The 26,518-nt window shown below is 33.5% G+C and overlaps 1 long non-coding RNA gene across 1 annotated transcript; it reads left to right on the top strand.

Annotated features, from left to right (window-relative positions):
* Positions 1 to 13,381: 13,381 nt before the first annotated feature.
* On the top strand, positions 13,382 to 18,461 carry LOC136234050 (uncharacterized). The gene is made up of 3 exons (XR_010691028.1): positions 13,382 to 13,706; positions 17,780 to 17,922; positions 18,269 to 18,461. It is a non-coding gene; the product is annotated as an uncharacterized lncRNA (long non-coding RNA).
* The last annotated feature ends 8,057 nt before the right edge of the window (positions 18,462 to 26,518 follow it).

Below are 26,518 nucleotides of genomic sequence, written 5' to 3'. Positions count from 1 at the left end.
CTGAGTTTTGATTCTTGGTGGAGCATCGTTTTTAACTCGTGTATGCCTCCTACAGGTAAACTTCTAGACTCTTAAACTCTTTTTATTTTCTTTTTCTGTTTCTCACCTCTAATTTTCTCTCTTTTATCATTCTTGCTTTTTTTACTTTTTTAATTTTTCAATTTCATCATTCTATTCTAAATTTTTTATTTTATTTGCTTTGACAGATGCAAGTGGAAGTTCAGAGGAAGACTTGAGGACTCTGCGGCCTGTAATCACAATATTTCCCAATCCCGAAGACCAAATTACAAAAGTGACGTCGGGTGGGCCGATTTATGACATGAATACAAGGCGCTCGGTACGAAATCATAGGGTTGGTCTTGGCTTTCATAACGACGACACCAATCCTATCGACTTAACTGAAGATGAGCCGGCTCCTCAAGGTAATGGAACGAAAATGTCTCCTAAGACTTTGATCAAAAAGGAGAAAATGTTAATCGACATTCCAGTTATTTATGCTCGTGTGAATGAGCAATGTGAGGATGAAGAGGAGGTGGAAAGTGATGAGCGGGTGGAAGAAGTAGTTAATGAAGGAGGGGGGATCAAAAGGGCTGATCCCGGGATCCGTGAGATGGAAAACGAACCAAGTGAGAGCTCATTTTTGGTTTATGATGATGGGGGCTCATGAAGATGCCGAAAGGAGAGAAAATGAAGATGTTGGTATCATCAGAGTCTCGAGCCTCAGTGATATCAACACATTATCGACTTCTCCGACCTTCACTTTCAGTTCTATTGCTGCCGATTCTTCACTGCTCTAACCCCCGGCAAGGACACTTCTTCAAAGTTCTCCCTCGCTAAATATTTTGCTCAATTCACATCCTTCACAGGTTGGTCCTCCCTTTTTTTTTACTATTTATAAATTATTTGCCTTCATCTTCATCTTCTAATTCACTCTTCTTAAACTTCTTGAACTACATTGTTGCTCGTGTTGATGAATAAATAATTTGCTGCTGATTTTTTCTTCTTGATGCTGCTGATTTTTAATCAAATTTTTCTTTTCTTTTTGCTGTATATGACGAAATCTGTTGCACCCCTTGATTTATTTATTTCTTAAAATTGCTGCTGTCCCGTTTATGCATGCTCCATGATGCTGAAATTTTGTCGGTTTTGGCTTGCTTGTTGAACTGATCGTTGGATATGCTGAAATTGCTATAATTTGTTTTTTGAAATCAAATTTCTGCTGTTTCAACTAAAGAAACAGCTGCTTAAATTTTTATTTTGCATTGCTATTAGCCTGAAATTCCAAACTTGATTCAGCTCCTCTTCTTTGCAAATAGAGATGCAAAAAATCCAACAAAAATGCTACTGAAATTTAAACAACCCATTACTCAAGTTGCACCATTAAAAACTAATGACGTTGCAGTTTTGGTCAAAAATAGTCAAAGGATATTTTAGTCACTTCATACTCTATTTTAGTGGGAATGAGAAATAGGCTTAATACATGATTTGCCCTCTTAACTTGTCCAAAAAGCTTGATTGACCCCTGAACCTTTAAAGTGTTCCCATTGAACTTGCATAAAATGTCTAGTTAGCTCCTGCACTTGCATAAAATATAAACACAAGTTAAAAGTGAATGATATGTTACTTACCATGGAGACAACAAGTGGCAACAATAGAAGTAAAGGATTGCAGCATGGAAGGAAGTCGCCCAAAGACCCATAGGATATGTAGAATTTACAAATCAAGAAAACCATTCGCTGCAGTTACCGACTGTCTAACAAGATAAACATGCATATAAACTCATCGGATTTGAAAATCCTAGGGGTGAAAACCCCAATAAAAAAAACAGATCTACCTTTGTAACTAAAACACAAAACAGAGAAACCTTAATTGTGCCCCTTGGGCCTTTAGCCGGAATAAAAAAGGGTCAAATACATAAATATCATAATTAAGTATAAAATTACAATAAAGTCATATTATCAAATTTAATTCTTACATCATAATTTAATAAATATAGACTCCAATTCATAAATCATAAATCCTAGAAAATATATTTTAAACTTCTAATTTGTAAATTCTAATCCTTAAAATAGTTTGTAAAAGATCAACTCATTAAGAATTGCTTTTCTTTGTTCTCATCTTGGATCCTTAGCTCTACCGGTCTTAAGCTCTGAAAAAAATCTAGAGTTCCATTGCGGTTCAGATTTTTTTTTCAATTTTGTATTATGGTTTTCTGACATTTCTCTCTTACCATCTCTCCTTCTTATTTTTCCACCTATTGTACTTTATCGGTCATTTCGTAAGGAATAAATTTGGATTATAATTTTAGTTTCTCTATTGTTAAGCCAAACACGTGGCTTCATCGTCATTGGGGTGTACAATCCTTATTTACTTTATCATACTGCAGAAACTTTTTACAGGGATTTGCTTCAATATATTAAGCCTTGATGGGAAGTAGCAGTAAAAAAGTAACTTTATATTTTTCTTTTATTAAGATGTACCACATGGCTTCCACATCAGTCATAAAAGTCAAACATGTTCATTATTCAGTTTAGTTGACATGTCCTCAAGCGTCTTCTGTATTACTTTAATATTACAGTGAGTTTTTATATTCAAATCAAACCGAATGACCTAGCTGAAATCAAATATTCTAGATTTGTGGAAACTGGAAATATTGTTTCATTATTTGCTTTTGTTTAAAATCAAAATTACATACGTTGTTACAAATCTCGAGAGTATAAACAAAAATAAATATAAATTATAGAGAACATACTGTTTAATCTTTCTATTTTGAAAAACATATATGTTTTTCAAAATAGAAAGACTAGACAGTATATTAACTAAAAAAGAGAGAACTAATAAATTATTTACTCTATAATTATATTAGCAACCGACTATATCTAGATAACTTGGTGTTTCTTGATGATGAATTGAGAACCTCAACAGTCTCCGATTTTTTGGAACTCTGGTTTAGCAGTTGTTCCATACTTTCTCTCATCATTTGGTTCTTAGGATCATCCAATGGAGCTTTTGCATTTCTAAAACCATTAAAACAGCTGATTGCCATGGAGGCCCTCTGCATATAAAATCAGCATTGCCCTATGTATGTGAACATGCAATTAGACTTAGAACATGAAGAAGAAACTCTTTTCAATTTGTGCATCCTCACTTGGACTGTAACCCCTCCAACGCACCTATTATCATAAAAAAACAATATTAGAAGAACATAATAATAATATAAACCAGATACACAAATAGGCTTCAAGAACTTGAAATAAGCTTGCAGGTAGTCCAACATAATCCGAAACTTTTCTGCTTATAACTGATGCAATTTAAAATTATTAGTCACTAATTATGCAACTTAACAACGCAGTAAATAAACCAATACAAAAACTGATCTGTTAGTCAGTAGAAGTGCCTCACCAAACACATGATCATCTGATTCACACTCAAACACTGAGCTCTGGAAGTGCCTCGCCAGCTCCTCCTTTCCCTGCAAATCAATCTCACTCCCATTAATTAACACTATACAGCCTTCCTATCTATGTCCAAGTCTTTTTTTACCAAAACATCACTAAAAGAATGATGTGAAAGCTTAAAAGTATTCAACCATTGAGAAAAAAAAGTTACCTGCAGTCTTAATTCATCTGAGTCTGAGAATAAAGTTTTTGCCGGTGACATTATGCAATCATTGCTATGAGTTTCAGGAAGATTTACTGAAGCACTAGTATCTCGACATGAATTTTTTCCTGGTTTCTTGCCCATCCTTTTTCCTGCAAAATAAAATAAAATATAGCTAACTTAAAATTATCTATGAATCAGATTATATGTTCAGATTTCTTTACATTTCTTAAACAATCACAGCTAGATTCAGATTTCTTTTTAAGAGAAAAAGGAAAAGTAGAAGGGAAAGAGGCTGAAGTGTTGGATAAAAAAAATAAAATTTCAGAGCATAGAGGAAGAGGAAGAGGAAGAGGAAGAGTATAATTGCCGGGAGAAAATTCTCTTGCAACTTGTATTGATAAACATTTATAGATTAGAAGCATGACTCTTGGACAATACAATGAACCAAAATAAAGATTACTCTTAGGAAATACATATATGACTTTTTGAGAAACAAAATCTACTCTTAATAAATACAGATGAATCTCGAATGAAACAATATGACTTTTGGAAATACAATGAACCAAAATAAAAACTCTATTAATATTATATAAATACAAAAGAGAACAATACCCTTAATTAATTAAAAAAAACTAAAATACCCTTTAATATTTATGTTAACCTAGGGGTGTTCAAAAACCGAAACTGATTGAAATAACCGACCGAGCTGATGAATTTTGGATTTTCAGTGTATTAGGTTTGTTTTCAGTCTTAAATATTGAAATATATCGACAATATCAATCAGTTCTGTTTTTATAATAAAATAAGCAACTTAACCGAATCGACCGAAATAAGCTTGGACCATGAATGTTTATAAATATGTTTGATATATTTTGAATTTTAAGGTTATAATAATTTTATTTTGGGAGTGCATTTGAACAGTAGTAAATAAGACTGAGCGTGGATCTCGGAGATTCTTGAACCAAACCCTATACCTGAAAAAAGAGATCTAGAATTGGATTGAACCGTTGACTTTATCTGTAGGACCCAACCGAACTGTACCGCTGAGTTAAATATGTTAGAGATTCTAGAACCGAATATCCGGAAAATAGATCCAGAACCGGATTGAACAGTTGAACTTTTTTTAGGACCAAACCAAATTGTATAGTTGACTTTATTAGATACAATTCTGGAGATTTTCAAATTTCTTAATTGTATTGAACCGTACTCACCCATAGTAATAAACACTGAATTAATGTATTGTAGATTATGAAATTATTGTACTTTCAGTAATCTAATATTAATTTTTAATATTAATTTTTTAGAGAATTATTAAGTGTTTAGTAATCATTACTGAACACTCATCTATGATAAAAAAAAATCAATAATGTACATTGCGAAAAAGGAGTCTAGGACCATGATTTTTTTTAGTTTATGACCGTGAATTTTAATATATATATTTTAATAAGATTATAAACTAATAAATAAGTAATAATTTATTTAAATAAATGATGTAATCGAACCGAACTAAACTATTATGTTCAGTTCGTTAATATTCTTTGATTAGGTTCGGTTTCCATTTTAGGTGTTATTTGGTATTTGTTATTTCCATTCAGATCGATTTTGAACCGAACCGACCGTTGAACATCCCTTTGTTAACCCTCCAATACACAACAAAAAAAATGGTCTATTACGATACTATTTTAGCGACGCTATATATGTCTTAATTTTAAAATTTATCCACACTTTAATATTTGTGTCGTTCTTTATTGTTATTTAAAGACGCTTTTTATCACATGTTGGCATTTTAAAAAAAGTAACCACGAGTTCAAAGAAAGTATCAACATTTTAAAAAAAAATTAAAGACGATTTAGAATTTACGTCGTGAAAAATTGTCTCTAAACTGATATTTTTATTAAGTATATTTATAAGTATTTTGGGTTTATAATGTGAGTTTTTGGTTTTGATGAAGTTATGTTGAATCCTTGGGTTAATTGATTTTTGGTTGTGAAAATTTTGGTATTTTGACAAGGGGAAATATCAGATTGGATGTTGGAATTTGATGAATTTTATGAGATCTTTTTATGGGAAAGAAAGTCTTTTGGAAGGAAAGTCTTTTTGGTATCCATCAAAAGTAGTCCGGATTGGTGGCTTTGTTATTTAAAGACCATATTTAGTGAGAAATATGACATGTGTACACAATCTAAAGACCTAATCGGGTATGTCATCGAAAGGTTGGGTAAGACCATACGGGATTAGGCAATGTTAAAGAGATGTCTCGAATATGTTTACGTGTTATGGATCGATATATGAGGGGATACTCGGTGATGGATACGATATTGAAATTTGATTTGAAATTTCCTTTTTGTAAGGAGTTCATGTAATGATCATTATGTTTTGATTACGTTGATTTCAAAATAAAAGATATAAATATGGTTAGTTTGATAATTGAATAAAAATGTTATTTTAAGTTATTAACTTTAAGGTCTTTTTTTGTTTAAATGATTTTATGAATGTATACGTATAGCTATTTTAAGTAAAAATTAATTTCTATCATTGATAGTTACTTACTGAGAATTATGTCTCATATTTTCACTTGTTTTAATCTTTTAGGCGAAGAGGTATGAGGTGTTTGGTTTGAATTTAATGGTTTTTATAAAATTTTGGTTAAATTGTTATTTTGATGGAAAAGTTTATATAAATCGAAGTTTGGTGATATTTGGTGAATTTTGATCTAGTTGGTATTTTAATAGAAAAATGTTTCGTATCCATCGGGAGTAGTCCGGACGGGTGGCTTCGATATTTGAAGATTATGTTTAGTGAGGGACATGGTCTGTGTACACAGTTGAAAGACCTGTCGGGTATGGTAAAGAAGTGTTGGGTAAGACCATGTGGGACTAGAAAAATATTATGAAACATCTCGAATATGGATATGATTATTGATATGATACAGGGAATGTACTTTTTGATGGATACATATGTTATATCATGTTTTTAAAGAAATGATTTTTTTAAGAAATGTTTTGGGTGAAACTAGATTTTGAAAGATAATATGAATTTCGATGACGAAATTTTCTAAGGCGGAGATAATTGTCACATTCATGTCTAAAATTTCTATTCTTAAATTTATACCTTAATAGTAGATTAGATTATATTTTTTTTTTAGATGGATGAATAATTGGTTGAATAATATGGATATAATTTAGAGACTACTTTTATATTTTTATGTGAAAATTAAAAAGTTAGGATAGGTTTAAAAAGAAATTTATAAATTAGAAGGATCTTAACTGATATTTTTACATGGTTGAAAATGAAACACAACAACTAAAATTTTGCTCAATGTTTTTTAAATGATAAACAGTTTAAATTTTAGCTAAAACACCTCAACGATACTTCCTATTTATCACGTCTGTATCCAAAATTTTATAGATTTTATACCTCAAATATTAGATTATTATATTATTCTTTTAAGGGACGGATTGATTAAATATCATGTAAATTAAATAATATATATCTAAATGGTTAACTCAATTTTTTTAGGAAGAAAATGGTTAATTGATTACTATAAGATACTCTTACTTTAATAATGGAGCTAGTTATTATAAATATAATAAATATATTAATAATAATAATAATTTAAAATTAAGATTAACATGCAAAATACCACTTGTCCTTAAGTGATTGAAAATAATGATATATGACCTAAGTGAATTCAAGTTAATGACATATGGAAGAATAAAAATGTCACATGTCTTAAGTAATGCAATATAATGACATATGGGTACCTAGTGATATATTGTTTATCTAGGGATATATCAAAACTCTCTTAGAGAAAGGTGATGGCCCTGTTTGGGAATTAGCTGTTAGCTCATTACATTAGCTGTTAGCTGTTAACTGATTATATTAGCTGATTTGACTAGCTGTTTGTATAGACCTGTTTGGTAAAAATTAGCTAATTGATAATAGTGGTTTGTGCAAAAAGACGAATAAGGGCATTTCTTTTTTTAATATTGAAGGATGAGTCTATCTATTAGGGTTAAAGAAGTCCATTAATTTTAATATTGCAAAACGCTAATTGAAAAAGCTCATAAAATGAGCTTTTTCTAAATTAGCGTTTTCATCCCAAAACTCTCTCCTAAACCTGTCTCCACCAAACACTCCAATCAGCGGTTTCAGTGGTCAAACCGCTTAAAGTTGCTCAAAACTGCTCTTTGTGCTTTGCTAAAACATTTCGGATCAATAGTTCCTCCAGGATGCAAAGCATGTAACGACTCAAATCTGCCATGGGAGTGTAGGGTAGAGTGACGGGGCGTCATAGCATGCATGCGTCGTGATTGAGAAACATGAACTGGTGGTGCTTCTGCGTGAAATTGAAAAACAGAGTGTGATGGTTCTATTGCGCAAGACAACGGAGTTCGGTGTGAATTTACACGACTTAGAGGGGGGATGGGCACACGGAAGTCAGACGCAGGAGCTATTAGGGGACGACACATGGCGATGATACATTCACTAAAACCGAATCAGACACTTGTTGTTGCCGAATCACAGGGGCAATAGGCGTTGCGCACGGAGCAACAGAGGGCGTTGGGGCACGGCTCACAAGAGACGACTCAGATTGCACCGGTGACTGCTAGAAATTCAACGGTTCCGCATCAGAAACCATTATAGGCTCGATAATTTCCTCACTGCCGAGTTCAATTGTATTCGTGGGAATTTCAGAGAGCACGGGAGGTAGGGGATTTGACGTGGCTGAGACGGGAGGCGATGTGCGAGGCAGACAACCCAGAAGAGGCAAAGGATTTGACGCGTCTAATAAGGAAGTCGATGCCCCACGAGGAAAAGAAGAAGAAGAATGAGGCACGGAAGAAGGTGTAATAAGGATTGGAGAATTACCTGGATAAGGCCCGAGTAGAGACGGGAGTTTATGAATCGGTGCTTCCGACCTGATGCTAGTGGAGAGAGACGGTGGCGCAGCTTGTGTTGCCTAAAAGATATCCTCATTGTAATGAACAAACCGACAGATATAGATTCATCCTCACTTGAGTGATTGGGAGGCGGACCCAAATAAATTCAAAGTTTAGAACGAAAGTCAAACTTATGTTTGTTGTATGGACGAAGTAAGGGATAAATACCACTACCAAATACACACAAGGATGAATAAACGGGATTCCTTTTATGAAACACACGAAAAGGAGACTTGTCATGCAGAATTTTGGTAGGGAGATTGTTAATTAAACACATGCTATGAATCATGGCATAATTCCAGAATTGGAGAGGTAATGAGGCATTAGCTAGCAAGGTTAGACATGTATCTACTACATGAAGGATTTTTCTTTCAGCAATACCATTTTGAGCATGAGTATGGGGGCAAGCAATTTTATGTAAAATTCCATGGGATTGTAGAAAGGGTTGCAGTTTCTGGAATTCACCCCCAAGATCAGAATAAAAAAATTTAACATGTGCATTGTATTGATTTCTGATCATTGCTAGAAAGTTGTGAAAAGTGGAAGCAACTTCACTTTTATTTTTTAAACAAAATAACCATCCAAAGCGAGTAAATTCGTCAACAATAATAAAAAAATAACGATGTCCATTAAATGATAAAATAGGAGCAGGGCCCCAAACATCCAAATGCAAGCTTTCAAAAACAAAAGTGTTGGAATGAATAATAGAAGGTAAAGAAGTTTTGGCTAATTTTCCTAAAGGACAAAAATGACAACTACTGACTGGTGTTGAGAAAGATAGATGATTATCCTTCAAAATTTTGCTAACTGTTTGATTTTGACAGTATCCTAAGCGTGCATACCACCATTGAAAAGACACCTTCTCTCCAACTATCACCTCTTTCAAGTTGGGTGGAAGCATATAGAGCCCATTACTCGGACCTTGTAACAGGATTTCCCTAGTTGTTTGATCCTTCACAAGAAAATGGTTAGGCCAAAATTCAATGAAACATGAATTATCATGGGAAAAATTTTGAACAGATAAAAGAGATTTAGTGAGTTTAGGTACAAGTAAAGCATCAGTAATATTGATATTATTGATTTTAGATTGTCCAAAGTGAGAAATTTTCAAACTTTGCCCATTGCCAAACTGAACCGTATCAAATCCAGGATATGGTGACATGCGCTGAAGCTGATGAGGGTTGGCAGTCATGTGATTAGTAGCATATGTGTCTGTGTACCATGGCTAAATAGAACTACTGAACGGATCCGAAGAAGCATGCCACGCCGCATATGCATGTGGACCATTCTATGTCTGTGTAGCATAGCCCTTTAGGCGTTTGCATTTGTCTGCCCAGTGATCAAGTTCACCATAATTGAAGCATTTTCCACCCCTCTGCTTCTTATTTCTTTTGATAGCATTATTAGACAAAACAGTGCACACATTTTCCTCAAGAGAGTTGGTACTAGGTGTAGGTAGGAGAAACTCAGAATTTTTAGCCGACTGAACTAGACCTTCAACCGTCTTCAAATTACTCAACAATTCATAAAAACCAATATGCATGCCTTTCTAAGTGATTAAATTTTGAATAGAAGATTTGAATGCTTCACTAACATTTTTACATAGCAAAGAGGGTAGAAGATGCATGGGATATGGATTGCCAGAAGCAGCAAGATCATCCAAAATGGTTTTTAGTGTCTGCATATATTCACTGATAGACATATCATTCTATTCAAGTTCTTGTAATTCCAGACTCAATTAAAATTGCCTAGAATCAGTAATAATCCCATAAGCTTGCTCTATAGCTACCCAAATATCATGAGAATAATGGAAACATGTGATTAAAGGATAAATTTCCTCAGTGAGAGAATGTAGCTGAAGATACATAACAGTATTCTCAAGGTCATCCCAAGCACTAAATGCAGGATTAAGCAGCATGTTATCATGATCAGACAGAAAACTACTACGGGACAGAAACTTTGGAGGTGGTGGATTATTACTAATGATATGATCAAAGTAATGATGAGATTTTAAGGTAGACACAATTGCCATCCTCTAGGCTTTGTAGTTATGAGGGGGAGCAGGACGAGTTACATGATCAGAATTGGTTGTTGAATTGGAATAAACAGGTTGTATGGATGAAGAAGGGTGTTCATGATTGGGATGCGATTGCAAATTTTGGCCAGGGTAAGAAATAAAAAAAATCAGAAGCATATGAGTGAAGGGAAGACGGTAATTGAGATCTGTGATATGAGGGTGGTGGGCCAAAGCTAGGTCTGATGATTGGCTGAGAATTATTACCTGGTTGAGGAAACAATTGAGGAGCTGTTTGAATCTGACTAGTTTGAGGAATTGGCCCAGAATCCTTATTGTCAAACAAGTAGCTCGACGTTATTGTTGATTGTTCAGGTATGGTGAATGGTGACTCAAATCTCCATCCAGAGGAGGGCTGCAATAATGAGGCCGAGGCTGTTGCAACAGTGTATTCTGATCCGAATATAGACGATGATGGAACCGCGGTGGAACAGCAACGGCAGACGGCAGAGGAGCCGCGGACAGGGACGCCGACCTGTCTGATTACGAGGCAGCGGCAGATGCCGCAGATTGAGATTCGCCAAACACACTAATCGACGACTGCTGGGGAAGGGAACCCGACATTGTCGGACCGGAACTTGCTCATGATACCATGTTGATATTGCGGAATAGTGTGAGAAAGAGAGAGAGAGTTCGACTAGAGAGAGAGAGAGTTTGAATGAAAATAATTCCCTTAATTAGGGTTTCTATTAATCACAAGTATATAAATCACAGTAAGTATAATCCTAATACATTACTTAGACTAGGAATACAAATATAATTCTATTTGATATAAGCTATAATTATCTTAAAAATAAATGTTGATATTATCTCTATGATTTACTGATAAATATCCTAGAGTTGGTGTAGAGATAATAAGAAATATTATCTCTAACACTTTCAACTTAAAAAAAATATTGAAATATTCACTATCCACATAAAAGTTTAAACCATTTTTAAGATAAAAAAGTTTGGAGGCTTTTTTCGTAGTTAAATTTTAAAATTTCCAATAAAAGTTTTAAAATGTAATTAAGTGATTATAAAAAAATTACAGAAAAAATGGGTCAAAAAAATTACAAAAACAAAAAAAAAATTGAAAACAATGTCTTCAAATTAAAAAATACCTGACACTTTTTAGCGATACAAAATTTATATCCGTACGTCTTTAACTTTTAAAAAATATTGACGCTTATTTCTAAATGTGACGTTAAAATTCTAAAAATACCAACCTAAAAATTAAAAGCATAATTAAATTATTATAAAAGGAGAAACAAATTAAAAACTTGGCTGAATTTTAAATACGTAAAAAATAAAATTATTTTCCAATAAAAATTATAGAGACACTTTTTCACGACGCAAATTCTAAATCGTCTTTAATTTTTTTTTTAAATGCCGATGCTTTCTTTGAAAGTGTGGTAACTTTTTTTAAATGCCAGCATATCATAAAAAGCGTCGTTAAATGACAATAAAGATCGATACAAATATTAAAGTGTGGCTAAATTTTAAAATATAGAGATATATAGTGTCGCTAAAATAGTGTTGTAATAGACCATTTTTTTTATAGTGTGTTGGAGGGTTAACATAGGGGTCTTCAACGGTCGGTTCCGCCTAAAAACCGATCTGAATGGAAATAACAAATAACCAATAACACTTAAAATGGAAACCGAACAAACTGAACATAATAGTTTAGTTCGGTTCGATTACATCATTTATTTAAATAAATTATTACTTATTTATTAGTTTATATTCTATTATTAATATATATATATATATATATATATATATATATATATATATATATATATATATACATATATGAAAATTCATGGTGATAAACTAAAAAAAATCATGGTCCTAGACTCCTTTTTCGCAATCTACATTATTGTTTTTTTATCATAGATTACTGTTCACGAATGATTACTAAACACTTTATATTTCTCTAGAAAATTAATATTAGATGACTGAAAGTACAATAATTTTGCAATCTACAATACATTAAACTATGGGTGAATACGGTTCAGTACAATTAATGAATTTGAAAATCTCCATAATTGTATCTAATAAAGTCAACTGTACAATTTGGTTGGGTCCTAAAAAAAGTTCAACGGTTCAATCCAGTTTTGGATCTTTTTTTCGGATATTTGATTCGGTTCTAGAATCTCCAACATATTTAATTCAATGGTACAATTCGGTTCGGTCCTTTAGAGAAAGTCAACAGTTCAATCCAATACTGGATTTTTTTCAGTCATATAGTTTGGTTCAAGAATCTCTGAGATCAACGCTCAGCTTTATTTGTCAAACATATTTATAAACATTCACGGTCCCAACTTATTACGGTTGATTTGGTTAATTTGGTTATTTTATTATAAAAACAGAACCGAATGATATTGTCGATATATTTCAATATTTAAGACTGAAACCAAACCTAATACACTAAAAACCCAAAATTCATCAGTTCGATCGGTTATTTCAATCAGGTTCGGGTTTTGAACACGCTTAGGTTAACATAAATATTAAAGGGTATTTTAGTCTTTCTAATTAATTGAGGGTATTTGATAAGATTTACCAACTCAATTAACCAAGTTACTTTAGTTAATTTTCTGTTACTGTAATAGGAATCATTTACAGTTTTCAATTTTAGTTTGTTAGAGAGATAGTACAGCTGTCAACATTCTGTTATAACTGTTTCCAGCTGTTATCTTTCTGTCACTTGCAGTTAGCAGTATAAAAGCTAACCTGCCTTTCTTTTCTTTGTATCGATTGGTATTGTAAATTGATTCTATCAATGGATTCATTTTTTCTCTTCATCTGATCTTTCTCTAGATGGTATCAGAGCACTCTGTTTTCCGCATTTTTGATCAATGGTGAATAAGAGAAATCGGAGGAACAATCGATTTGAGATACTTGAAGAAGATGAAGCAAATTTCTATCAAGTTAACAACGATTCCAATCAGATCAACCAAGAAGATAGTACTCAAAATCTCCATCAAGAAGAACACAGAAACTCAGATCTGGAAACAAATCGTTCTTCTGAAGAAGAAACAATGGCAGATTTACATGCAAAATTGATGAACATAAGAAAATCAGATCATCCTGGCTTAACACTAGTAAGTGCTCCATTAACCCCTATTAATTGAGTTGGTAAATCTTATCATTCCCCCCTCAAGCTTGTAGTGTTTGTGCAAACAATGCCAAGCTTGGACATAAATTGTTCTAACTGAGATCCAGTCATCACTTTTGTAAAAAGATCTGCTAATTGATGCGTTGTAGATATATGTGGTGTACTGATGAAACCTTCTTCCACATAATCTCTGACAAAGTGAATATCAATGTCAAAATGCTTCGTTTTCTCATGGTCGATGGGATTAGCTGCAATGGCAATAGCTGAAGTATTGTCGCAGTATAAAGGAATAGGCTGAAACACAGGAATGTTAAAGTTACCAAGCAGAAATGTTATCCATTTCAATTCACAAGTTGTTGTGGCCATACTGCGATATTCGGCTTCTGCTGATGAGCGGCTGACTGTGGACTATTTTTTACTCTTCCAGGATACCATAGAATTCCCAAGAAAAATGCAGTAGCCTGTAATAGAACGCCTAGTAACTTTACAAACCCCCCAGTCTGAATCACAGTAACCTCGTAGCCTCAGATTATCCTGAACTGGGTAATAGATGCCCCTGTATAGTGTTCCCTTGAGGAATCTAAGTATATGTAAAGCAGCATCAAGATGATGTTGTTGGGGCTCTGTCATGAACTGACTGAGTTGTTGTGTGGGAAAACAAATGTCAGGACATGTAAAACCCAAGTATAACAATCGCCCAATCAGTCTTCTGTAGACGTCTGGTTTTGTTAAGGCTTGAGTAAGGGCCTTAGGTTGAAAACCTGATGGTAAAGGAGAAGGGACTGTGCTAGCTTCATTTAGTTGTGCATCCTTCAGAATATCTTTGATATATTTCACTTGTGAGAGTACCATGCCATTCTCGGATCTGGCTACCTCTATTCCCAAAAAGTACTTCACATAGCCAAGATCTTTAATAGTGAATTTGCTATGTAGAAACTCTTTTAAGGCAATAATGTCAGCTTCAGAAATTCCTATTATCAAAAGATCATCTATATAAAGTACTAGGGCTGTAAACTGACCTTCATGCTCTTTTGTATAAAAACAGTGATCATGAGTAGAGCGTATAAACCCAAATTGTTGTAATTTTGCAGACATTTCTTTGTTCCACATCCGCCCTGCTTGTTTTAACCCATAAATGGATTTAACCAATTTGCAGACCTGGTTTGGTAAGGCCTTTTTGTAACCCTCAGGTGGTCTCATGTAGAGGTCTTCTTCTATGAACCCGTGCAAATAAGCGTTATTGATATCGATTTGGTGCACTGCCCATCCTCGTGCAGCTGCAATGGTAAAAAATACTCGGACTGTGACTACTTTGGCAACAGGAGAGTAAGACTCTGTATAGTCTAATCCATAAACCTGATTATAGCCCCGGGCTACTAAACGAGCCTTGTACCTATCTACAGTCCCATCTGAGTTCCTTTTAATCTTAAAGACCCATTTGGATGTGATGGCTTGTTTTTGTGGTGGTAATATGGTAAGAATCCATGTCCCATTAGATTCCAGAGCTTGTAGTTCTTGTGTCATGGCCTCTTGCCATTTAGGATTCAATACAGCCTGTGCATAATTCTTTGGCTCATGTTCATGTGTCATGATATTAGCAAGGAATGCCTGATGTTGTACTGAATATGTTGGTAATGTAGCAAGAAGTACATCAGGCATCTTGGATACAGGCAGAATATTGCCTACAAAATCTGTCAACCAACCAGGCTTTTTAGTTGCTCTTTTAGGCCTAGAAATTGGGGTCGCGGTTGTGGTTGTCTCTATTTGTGGAGACGGAACAGATATGGTTGTTGTTGTGGCTGTAGAATTGAGTTCAGGTGTAGAGGTAATGTGATCAGTTTGTAATGAAGATAAGCCATCAAGTGGTGATGTAGTATTATCTGAAGGTATGAAGTAATCACATTCAGCAGAATCAAATGAAGCAGGTATACAAGGTATACTGATGTTATGTGAAGGGTTTGAGTTTGTAGATTGCTTATAAGGATAAAGATGCTCATGAAATATGACATCTCTACTAACTCCAATCTGACCTGTAGTGCAGTTAAGAACCAAATAACCCTTCTGTCCTGGACTATATCCCAGAAAAACCCCTTTGTATGCCCTGGCTTCCAGTTTATCTTTGTGTGGTTGTGTATTAGTGACATAACACAAACAACCAAATACCTTCAGATGTGTGTAATCTGGCTTTCTACCATATAACCTTTCAAAAGGTGTATCCCATTGTAATGCCTCTACAAGTAATAAGTTGATAATGTGTGTTGCTGTTAAAAGAGCTTCACCCCAATACTTATGTGGCACCCCTGACTGGAACAAAAGAGCCCTAGTCACTTCAAGTAGATGTTTATGCTTCCTCTCTACAACCCCGTTTTGCTGGGGTGTATAAACACATGATTTTTGGTGTTGAATACCAAAATCAGCAAACATGGATTGACAAGCACCATTAGTGAATTCAGTGCCATTGTCACTTCGAATTGTTTGAATCTCCACATGAAACTGGGTCCTTATTAAGAGAATAAATTGCTTCAACATATCACAGACCGCAGCTTTAGAAGGTAACAAAATAGTCCAAAATGCTCTAGAATAATCATCAACTAGAGTAAGCACATATTTTGACTTATTTGTAGATAAAAGATGATAAGGACCCCAAATATCCACATGTAAGAGTTCAAAAATTTTATTTGACACAGTAGTGCTCTGGGGAAATACAAGTCTGTGTTGCTTGGCCAAAGGACAAATCTCATAAGGGGTATGAACTTCACTACAATTAACAGCTGTTACATGTTTTAACTTTTTCCAGGACACATGTCCCAATCTATAATGCCAAAGAACATTGATATCTTGACTACTATTAGGAGAATGAACAGAAAAAGCCTTATTTAAAGTGAGACCTTTATTCTGCAATATATTTTGTAGAACCTCTGGTTGAAAAGAGTTCCTTGTCAGCAGGTACAGCCCTTCCTGCATGAACCCAATTGCTAGTACCTTATTAGTCTTCAGGTCCTGTAATACACAGTAACCGTGTGAAAATTGGATACCTATGTTCTCTTCTTTCAATAATTGACCCACAGATAACAAATTGTACTTGAATGTGGGTACATATAGGACATTCTTTAGTGAAAAAATGTCACTGAACTGTATAGTTCCTTTTTGTGTTGCAAATCCTGAGAAACAAGCAATTAGCAGTATAAAAGTGATGACTGGATCTCAGTTAGAACAATTTATGTCCAAGCTTGGCATTGTTTGCACAAACACTGCAAGCTTGAGGGGGGAATGATAAGATTTACCAACTCAATTAACCAAGTTACTTTAGTTAATTTTCTGTTACTGTAATAGGAATCATTTACAGTTTTCAATTTTAGTTTGTTAGAGAGATAGTACAGCTGTCAACATTCTGTTATAACTGTTTCCAGCTGTTATCTTTCTGTCACTTGCAGTTAGCAGTATAAAAGCTAACCTGCCTTTCTTTTCTTTGTATCGATTCGTATTGTAAATTGATTCTATCAATAGATTCATTTTTTCTCTTCATCTGATCTTTCTCTAGAGTATTATTGTCTTTTGTATTTATATATTATCAACAGAGTCTTTATTTTGGTTTATTGTATTGTCCAAGAGTCATGTTGTTTCATCCAAGATTCATTCTAAAAAAGTCATATGTATTTCAATCTTTATTTTGATTCATTGTATTGTCCAACACTCATGCTTGCAATCTATAAATGTTGATGGATACAAGTTGGAACATAATTTTCTTCCAGCAATTATACTTATCCTCTCAGCCTCTGAAAATTTAATTTTTTTATCCAACACTTCAACCTCTTTCCCTTCTACTTACTGTAATTTGATCTTCTTCATTTTAACTCCATCTTCTTAGTTTGAATGAGAATCTTTAATCTTCCTTTTTCTCTTAAAACGAAATCTGAATCTAGCTTTGATTGTTTAAGAAATGCAAAGAAATCTGAACAGATATTCTTATCAGGTTTGTTTGATGATTATGATTTGAAACTGATCTCATATGCATAATCTCATATGATAATTTTAAGTTAGATTTTTGTTTTTTTGCAGGGAAAATGATGGTCAAGAAATCAGAAAAAAATTCATGTCCAGATATGAGTGCTTCAGTGGATCTTCCTGAAACTCATACCAATGGTTGCATAATGTCGCAGGCGAAAACTTTGTTCTCGGACTCAGACGAATTAAGACTGCGCGTAAGTGCCCCCTGCTATTGACTATTAACCTTTTCCTCTATTCAAAATTTGAACAATTGATTACTTTTAAGCTTTCACACCCTTCTTTTAGTGATGTTTCTGTAAAAAAAAAAAAAAGGATGATCCCGATCACTTTTCGTTGGATCAGAAGTATTTCAATGTATTTTTCGGGTGGATTACATAAAAAGAAAATAAATCAGTTATTTATGGAAATCCTGTAAATCTCTAAATCTCATCATGGTGTTAGAAAAATCCACTCCTAACATAAAATGTAACAATCATGAATATTTCTTGGAAATAAGAAGGCGGTGTAGTGTTAATTAATGGGACTGAGATTGATTTGCAGGGAAAGGAGGAGCTAGTGAGGCACTTCTAGAGCTCAGTGTTTGAGTGTGAATCAGATGATCATGTGTTTGGTGAGGCACTTCTACTGATTAACAGATCAGTTTTTGTATTGGTTTATTTATTGTATTAGTGACTAATGATTTTGAATTGCATCAGTTATAAGCACAAAATTTACTGATTATGTTGGACGACCACGCTTGAGCCACCTGCAAGCTGATATTTTTATTAAGTATACTTAAGTATATTTATAAGTATTTTGGGTTTATAATGTGAGTTTTTGGTTTTGATGAACTTATGTTGAATCCTTGGGTTTATTGATTTTTGGTTGTGAAAATTTTGGTATTTTGACAAGGGGAAATATCAGATTGGGTGTTGGAATTTGATGAATTTTATGAGATCTTTCTATGGGAAAGAAAGTATTTTGGAAGGAAAGTTTTTTTGGTATCCATTAAAAGTAGTCCGGATCGGTGGCTTTGTTATTTAAAAACCATATTTAGTGAGAAATATGGCATGTGTACACAATCTAAAGACCTAATCGGGTATGTCATCGAAAGGTTGGGTAAGACCATACGGGATTAGGCAATGTTAAAGAGATGTCTCGAATATGTTTACGTGTTATGGATCGATATATGAGGGGATACTCGGTGATGGATACGATATTGAAATTTGATTTGAAATTTCCTTTTTGTAAGGAGTTCATGTAATGATCATTATGTTTTGATTACGTTGATTTCAAAATAAAAGATATAAATATGGTTAGTTTGATAATTGAATAAAAATGTTATTTTAAGTTATTAACTTTAAGGTATGAGGTGTTTGGTTTGAATTTAATGGATTTTATAAAATTTTGGTTAAATTGTTATTTTGATGGAAAAGTTTATATAAATCGAAGTTTGGTGATATTTGGTGAATTTTGATCTAGTTGGTATTTTAATAGAAAAATGTTTTGTATCCATCGGGAGTAGTCCGGACGGGTGGCTTCGATATTTGAAGATCATGTTTAGTGAGGGACATGGTCTGTGTACACAGTTGAAAGAATTTTCTAAGGTGGAGAGAATTGTCACATTCATGTAGTTTAAATTTTAGCTAAAACACCTCAACGATACTTCCTATTTATCACGTCTGTATCCAAAATTTTATAGATTTTATACCACAAATATTAGATTATTATATTATTCTTTTAAGGGGCGGATTGATTAAATATCATGTAAATTCAAAGTTTGATACTTTCTTTAGCCTTGAGACTCTCCTTAGAATGCGGGGAGTGAAGGTGAGTAATCAAGAGGAAGACTTGGATAGGCACTGTTGGGCGCTGACTAACAATGGAGTTTATTCTTGCAAATCGGCCTTTGAAGCTTTCTCTCTCTTTAGATCTGATCCTCCCTCGGATGTGTGGAAGTCGATTTGGACCCTTAAAGTTCCTTTCCGTATTAGGAGTTTCCTGTGGCTGGGCGTTAAGGACAGGCTTCTTACTAATTCGGATAGGCACAGAAGGCACTTGGCTGATTCTGGAGCTTGCAGTAGATGCAGAGGCCATGTTGAGACTTTGTGCCATGCTCTTAGAGATTGCTCTAATAGTAAAGAGGTTTGAAGGAAAATTCTCCCACACCATATTTTCTCTTCCTTCATGGCACATTCTGAGGTCGACTGGTTCTCTGATGGTGTTAGAGGAAAGTTGCTTCCATACATGGAGCATGGTGACATTTTCTTTGCTATTATCTGTCACCAAGTTTGGAAATGGAGAAACGAGGAGATTTTTGGAGATAAAACTGTTTTTATGACAAACTTAGCTGATTTCTTCTCGAAAAAACTTTTCTCTATTATCGATAGTTTCAAAAGAGAGTCCCTTGCCAGAGCCTCTCAGTGTTGTGATGTCCATCTCGTGGGATGGAGCAGGCCAAGAGAGGGGGTTGTGAAGCTGAATACTGATGGTTCCTGCCTCAGTAACGGTAAGATTGCGGCTGGAGGTGTGCTTAGAGATGTAGGGGGCGTCTGGCTTTCTGGGTTCTCCCAGAATTTAGGGTTGGGTTCTTCCTTTTCTGCGGAGCTCTGGGCTATTCTTACTGGAATCAATCTTGCTAAAAGGCTGGGTGTTAAGAGGCTCTCTGTGGAGTCTGATAATTTGGAAGCAATCAAAATGATTTCTGAGAATCATTTTATGGGTCTTAACAGTCGCAACCTCATCAAAGCTATTATAAGGCTTTGCTCCTCCTTTGAGTTCGTAGAGTTCAGACACATTTTTAGAGAGCAGAATCGTGTTGCTGATCGCTTGGCGGCGGCGGGCCATGAAGGGACGTTAGGCGTTACTACCCTTCCTGTTTCCCCTAGTTTCATCTCTCATCTTCTCTTAGAAGATAGGATTGGGGTTAGCTTCCCTAGGCTAATTCCTGGGTAGTTTGTTGTTATTCGTTTTTCTTTTCCTTTTCTACCAAAAAAAAAAAAAAAATATCATGTAAATTAAATAATATATATCTAAATGGTTAACTCAATTTTTTTAGGAAGAAAATGGTTAATTGATTACTATAAGATACTCTTACTTTAATAATGGAGCTAGTTCTTATAAATATAATAAATATATTAATAATAATAATAATTTAAAATTAAGATTAACATGCAAAATACCACTTGTCCTTAAGTGATTGAAAATAATGATATATGACCTAAGTGAATTCAAATTAATGACACACGGAAGAATAAAAATGTCACATGTCTTAAGTAATGCAATATAATGACATATGGGTACCTAGTGATATATTGTTTATCTAGGGATATATCAAAACTCTCCAATCAGCGGTTTCAGTGGTCAAACCGCTAAAGTTGCTCAAAACCGCTCTTTTTATCCCAAAACGCTCTTTACCAAACAGGGTCGATAAGGATAAAAAAGAATAATGATTTCGAGCAAAAGAAACGATTTTTGTGTGAACCGATTATAATTGTAACGTTTATGTCTATAAGAGCAGTGTAACGGATCACTACGATGAATTTTCGATGACCGACGATTATATTTCGGTAACGATATTTTAGACCCCAAATTATTTTTAAAATGTCAATGAGCTTATTATTCATTTTTAGATGATAAGTGAATTTAAACTATATGACATAAATGGCTAATATACATTTTACTACAAGCACTCCAGTTATTGTATCAACAACCTCTTCCACTTTTATGACAATCTATCTGCCGCAAGCAATTCTAATTTTCATTAGAGGATGAAACATATTGAGATCGATTGTTATTTTATAAGAAAAAAGTTGACAATAGGTCTTATTTTCCCATTACTTATTTCTACTACAAATCAAATTGTAGATGTCTTATAAGGTCTACTTACAAAGCTTTTTCAGCCAATAATTGATAAGCTTGTTGTACCACTATTCATACTCTAGCTATTGGAGGGTTAACGTATGGTTCAACGGTCGCTTCGCTCTGAAAATCTTACCGAATAGAAATAACCAAATACTGAATAACACTTAAAATGGAAACAGAGCCTAACTGAATAATATTAATAAATTATTACTTATTTTTTAGTTTATAAACTAAAAAAATATGTATATTAAAATTCATGGTCATAAACTAAAAAAAATCGTGGTCCTAGACTCCTAGTTCGCAATGTACAGTACAATAATATTAGATTACTGTTTTTTACCATATATTACTGTTCATGAATGATTATTAAATACTTAATATTTCTCCAAAAAATTAATATTAGATTACCGAAAGTACAATAATTTTGAAATCTACAATACAATAATTTAGTGTTTATTACTGTTCAAATGCACTCCCATAATAAAATAAACAAAATAAAATTATAAGCTTAAAATTCAAAATATATCAAGCATCTTTATAAATATTCACAGTCCTAACTAATTTCGACGGGTTCGATTAATTCGATTTATTATATTATAAAAATAGAACCGACTGATATTATCTATATATTTCAATATTTAAAACTGAAACGGAACCTAATACACTAAAATCCAAAATTCATCGGTTCGGTATTTATTTCAGTCAGGTTTGGTTTTTAAACACCCCTATAGGTCAACATAAATAATAAAGAATATTTTAGTCTTTTGAATTAATTAATGGTATAGTTATCTTTTGTTTTGATATATAAAGAATCTTACGTTTTTATTTTAAATAAAAGATTGGGACGAGGTCGAACGCAGAAGCCAGACATTCCAACTAGGTTGGCACCCCGAGCTCCTGCAATAACCAACCCGATATATTAATAAAACACAAATGGTACAAAGAGAAGTTCAGAAAAAATGAACATGTGGAACATTACAAAGGTCATCAAAAATAAAAGGAGTGCGAAAAGATGGGGCCGATAGCCACGAAATCAACTCTGTGGAGGATATACCAAAGCGAGCCAGAGAGTCCGCGGTCGATTGCCTTCCCAAAAAGATGTGAAACCATGTTGTCCAGAGTGGAACAAAGTAATAAACACCGTAACTACTCCTGACGGATCATCCATGATACTTGAGTTGAACGATTACAAAGCAAATGGACTATAAAGGTTCAATCAGATTCGATCCAGAGATTATGTCAATTATTTTTCCAAGCAATTTCAACCGTAAAGATAACCGCACGAAGTGCTTTCAAATTAAGAATGAGCACAAAAATTACGAGTGCTTTCAATTTAAAAAATATTGAAATATTCTCTAGCCACATGAAAATTTAAACCATTTTTAACAGGAAAAAGTTTGGAGGCTTTTTTCAATATGGGTAGCTAAATTTTAAAATTTCCAATAAAAATTTTAAAATGTAATTAAGTGATTATAAAAAAATTACTGAAAAAATTGGTCAAAAGAAATTACAAAAACAAAAAAAAAATTGAAAACAATGTCTTCAAATTAAAAAGTACCTTGATACTTCTTCCAAAAAAAATACGTGACACTTTTTAGCGATATAAAAATTTATATCCGTCTTTAACTTTTAAAAAATATTGACGCTTAATTCTAAATGTGACGTTAAATTTCTAAAAATGTCAACCTAAAAATTAAAAGCATAATTAAATTATTATAAAAGGAGACACAAATTAAAAACTTGGTTGAATTTTAAATACGCAAAAAATAAATTTTTTTCAAATAAAAAATATAGAGACAATTTTTCACGATGCAAACTCTAAATTGTCTTTAATTTTTTAAAAAATGTCAATGCTTTCTTTGAAAGCGTGGTTACTTTTTTTAAAATGTCAACGTATGATAAAAAAAGTGTCGTTAAGTGACAATAGAGATCGATACAAATATTAAAGTGGGGCTAAATTTTAAAATATAGAGATATATATCGTCGCTAAAATAGTGTTGTAATAGACCATTTTTTTGTGGTGTATTGGAGGGTTAACATAGGGGTGTTCAACAGTTGGTTCAGTCTGAAAACCGAACCTAACCGAAAAATATTAACAAACTGAACATGATAGTTTAGCTCAGTCTGATACATCATTTATTTAAATAAATTATTAATTATTTATTAGTTTATATTCTATTATCAAAATATATATTAAAATTCTTGGTCATAAACTAAAAAAAATTCATGGTCCTAGACTCTTTTTCCGCAATGTACATTATTGTTTTTTTACTGTTCATGAATGATTAATATTAGATTATTTAAAGTACAATAATTTCGCAATCTAGAATACATTAATTCAATGTTTATTACTATGGGTGAGTACACTTCAGTACAATTAAGGGATTTGAAATCTCCAGAATTGTATCTAATAAAGTCAATTATATATTTTGGTTCGGTTCTAAAAAAAAATTTAACGGTTCAATCTGGTTCTGGATCTTTTTTTCGGATATTGGGTTCGGTTTTAGAATCTCTAACATATTTAATTCAACTTTATAATTCGGTTCGGTCCTTTAGGAAAAGTCAACGGTTCTATCCAATTCTGGATCTTTTTTTTTCAAGTATCCGGTTTGGTTTAAGAATCTCTGAGATCCACGCTCAGCCTTATCCATTACTGTCCAAATGCACTCCCAAAAAAAAATTATAACCTTAAAATTCAAAATATATCAAACATATTTATAAACATCCACGGTCCTAGCTTATTTCGGTCAATTCGGTTATTTTATTATAACAACAGAACCGATTGATATTGTCGATATATTTCAATATTTAAGACCGAAACCAAACCTAATACACTGAAAACCCGAAATTCATCGATTGGGTGGGTTATTTCAATCAGGTTCCGTTTTTTAACACCTCTAGGTTAACATAAATATTAAAGGGTATTTTAGTCTTTCTAATTAATTAAGGGTATTGTTGTCTTTTGTATTTATATAATAGAGTTTTTATTTTGGTTCATTGTATTTTCCAAAAGGCATGTTGTTTCATCCAGGATTCATCTGTATTTATTAAGAGTAGATTTTGTTTCTCAAAGAGTCATATGTATTTCCTGAGTGTAATCTTTATTTTGGTTCATTGTATTGTCCAAGAGTCTGTGGTATTTATAGATTACAAACATGACTCTTAGTAAACCACATTAACTCTCTATAAGTACAGATACAGACACAGGTACAGAAATGACTCTTGGACACTCTACTGAATCAAATTAAAGACTATTAATTATAAGTTCATTATTTCAACACACCCCCTTAAACTTATAATTTTTTTATCCCTTAGTAACACCAAGAACAGCTCTCAATCTGCTGAAATCTTCTAACTTCAAAGCTTTAGTAAAAATATCAGCAACTTGATCTTTGGATGGTACATGCTTGAGTTGAATTTCTTTCCTTCAAATGCATTCTCTAATAAAGTGATACTTGGTGTCAATGTGTTTGCTTCTATCATGAAAGATCGGATTTTTAGCCAACGCAATAGCTGACTTATTATCAATAAAAACATCAGTTGCTCCATCTAGAGCAAACTTCAAACTTTTTAACATCCGTCTCAACCATATTGCATGACAAACACAAGAAGCTGCTGCAACATACTCTGCTTCACATGTTGAAAGTGTAACAATTGCTTGTTTTTTAGAACTCCAAGCAAAAACAGCAGTTCCCATAAAAAACACAAAACCAGTTATACTTTTTCTATCATCAACATCTCCTCCCCAATCACTATCACTGAATCCATACAATCTGAAATTGTTCTGGGAAGAGTAAAATAAACCATAATCCAGTGTACCTTTGATGTATCGAAGTATTCGTTTTGCTGCCTCCATATGAGTTAAAGTTGGAACCTCCATGTAACGACTAATGAGTCCAACTCCATATAAGATATCTGGCCTTGTACATGTCAAAAATCTCAGCCTTCCAACCAACCTTCTAAACAAAGTTGGATTCACCTTTTCTTCATCATCATGCTTTGACAACTTATTTCGACAATCCACTGGCGTAGAAGCTGAATTGCATTTATCCATCTTGAATTCTTTTAAAATAGCTTCTGCATATGACTTCTGAGATAAAAAGACACCTTCATCACTTTTCTTAACTTCAATGCCCAAATAATATGACATCAGCCCCAAATCCGTCATCTCATAATTATTTGTCATCAACTTCTTAAATTCTTCGATCATCTTTTGATCAGATCCTGTGAAAATTAAATCATCAACATACAAGCATACATACATTATTTTTCCATCCTCATTCTCCTTGATATACAAAGCATGCTCATATGGACATCTTGTGAAGCCATTCTTCTGGAAATAGTCATCGATGCAAGAATACCAAGCCCTTGGAGCTTGCTTAAGGCCATACAAAGCCTTTTTTAACTTCAACACCTTATCTTCTTGCCCTTTCACAGTATAACCCAATGGTTGATTGACATAAACTTCTTCTTCAAGAGTTCCATTTAAGAATGCTAATTTGACATCCATTTGGTGAATTTTCCATCCTTGTTGAGCTACCAAAGAAATAACTAATCGAATTGTCTCAATTCGAGCCACTGGAGTAAAAACTTCTTCATAATCAATTCCGGCCTTTTGAGAAAAACCTTTTGCAACAAGGCGATCTTTATACTTCTCCACTTTTCCTTTGGCATTTTTCTTTATTTTGAAAATCCACTTCACTGCTACAGCTTTTTTTCCCTTTGGCAGTGTTGCCAATTCCCAAGTGTCATTCTTCTTTATGGAATTTATTTCTTCATCCATTGCTCGTCTCCATTTCTTTTCCTGAACAGCTTCTTCAAATTGTACAGGTTCTGTATCAGCAAACAAACAGAATAAAGTAGCGTTATCTACTTCTTCAGTTTCTGCATAAATCTCACTCAAGCTTCTCATTCGAGGCTGCCTCTCTGATGAACTTTCTGGGGATG

Source organism: Euphorbia lathyris, chromosome 6 (assembly GCF_963576675.1).
Source record: "Euphorbia lathyris chromosome 6, ddEupLath1.1, whole genome shotgun sequence".
Lineage (NCBI taxonomy): Eukaryota > Viridiplantae > Streptophyta > Magnoliopsida > Malpighiales > Euphorbiaceae > Euphorbia > Euphorbia lathyris.
The sequence above is the reverse complement of the archived record's forward strand: the minus strand, read 5'-3'. Positions and strand labels throughout refer to the sequence as shown.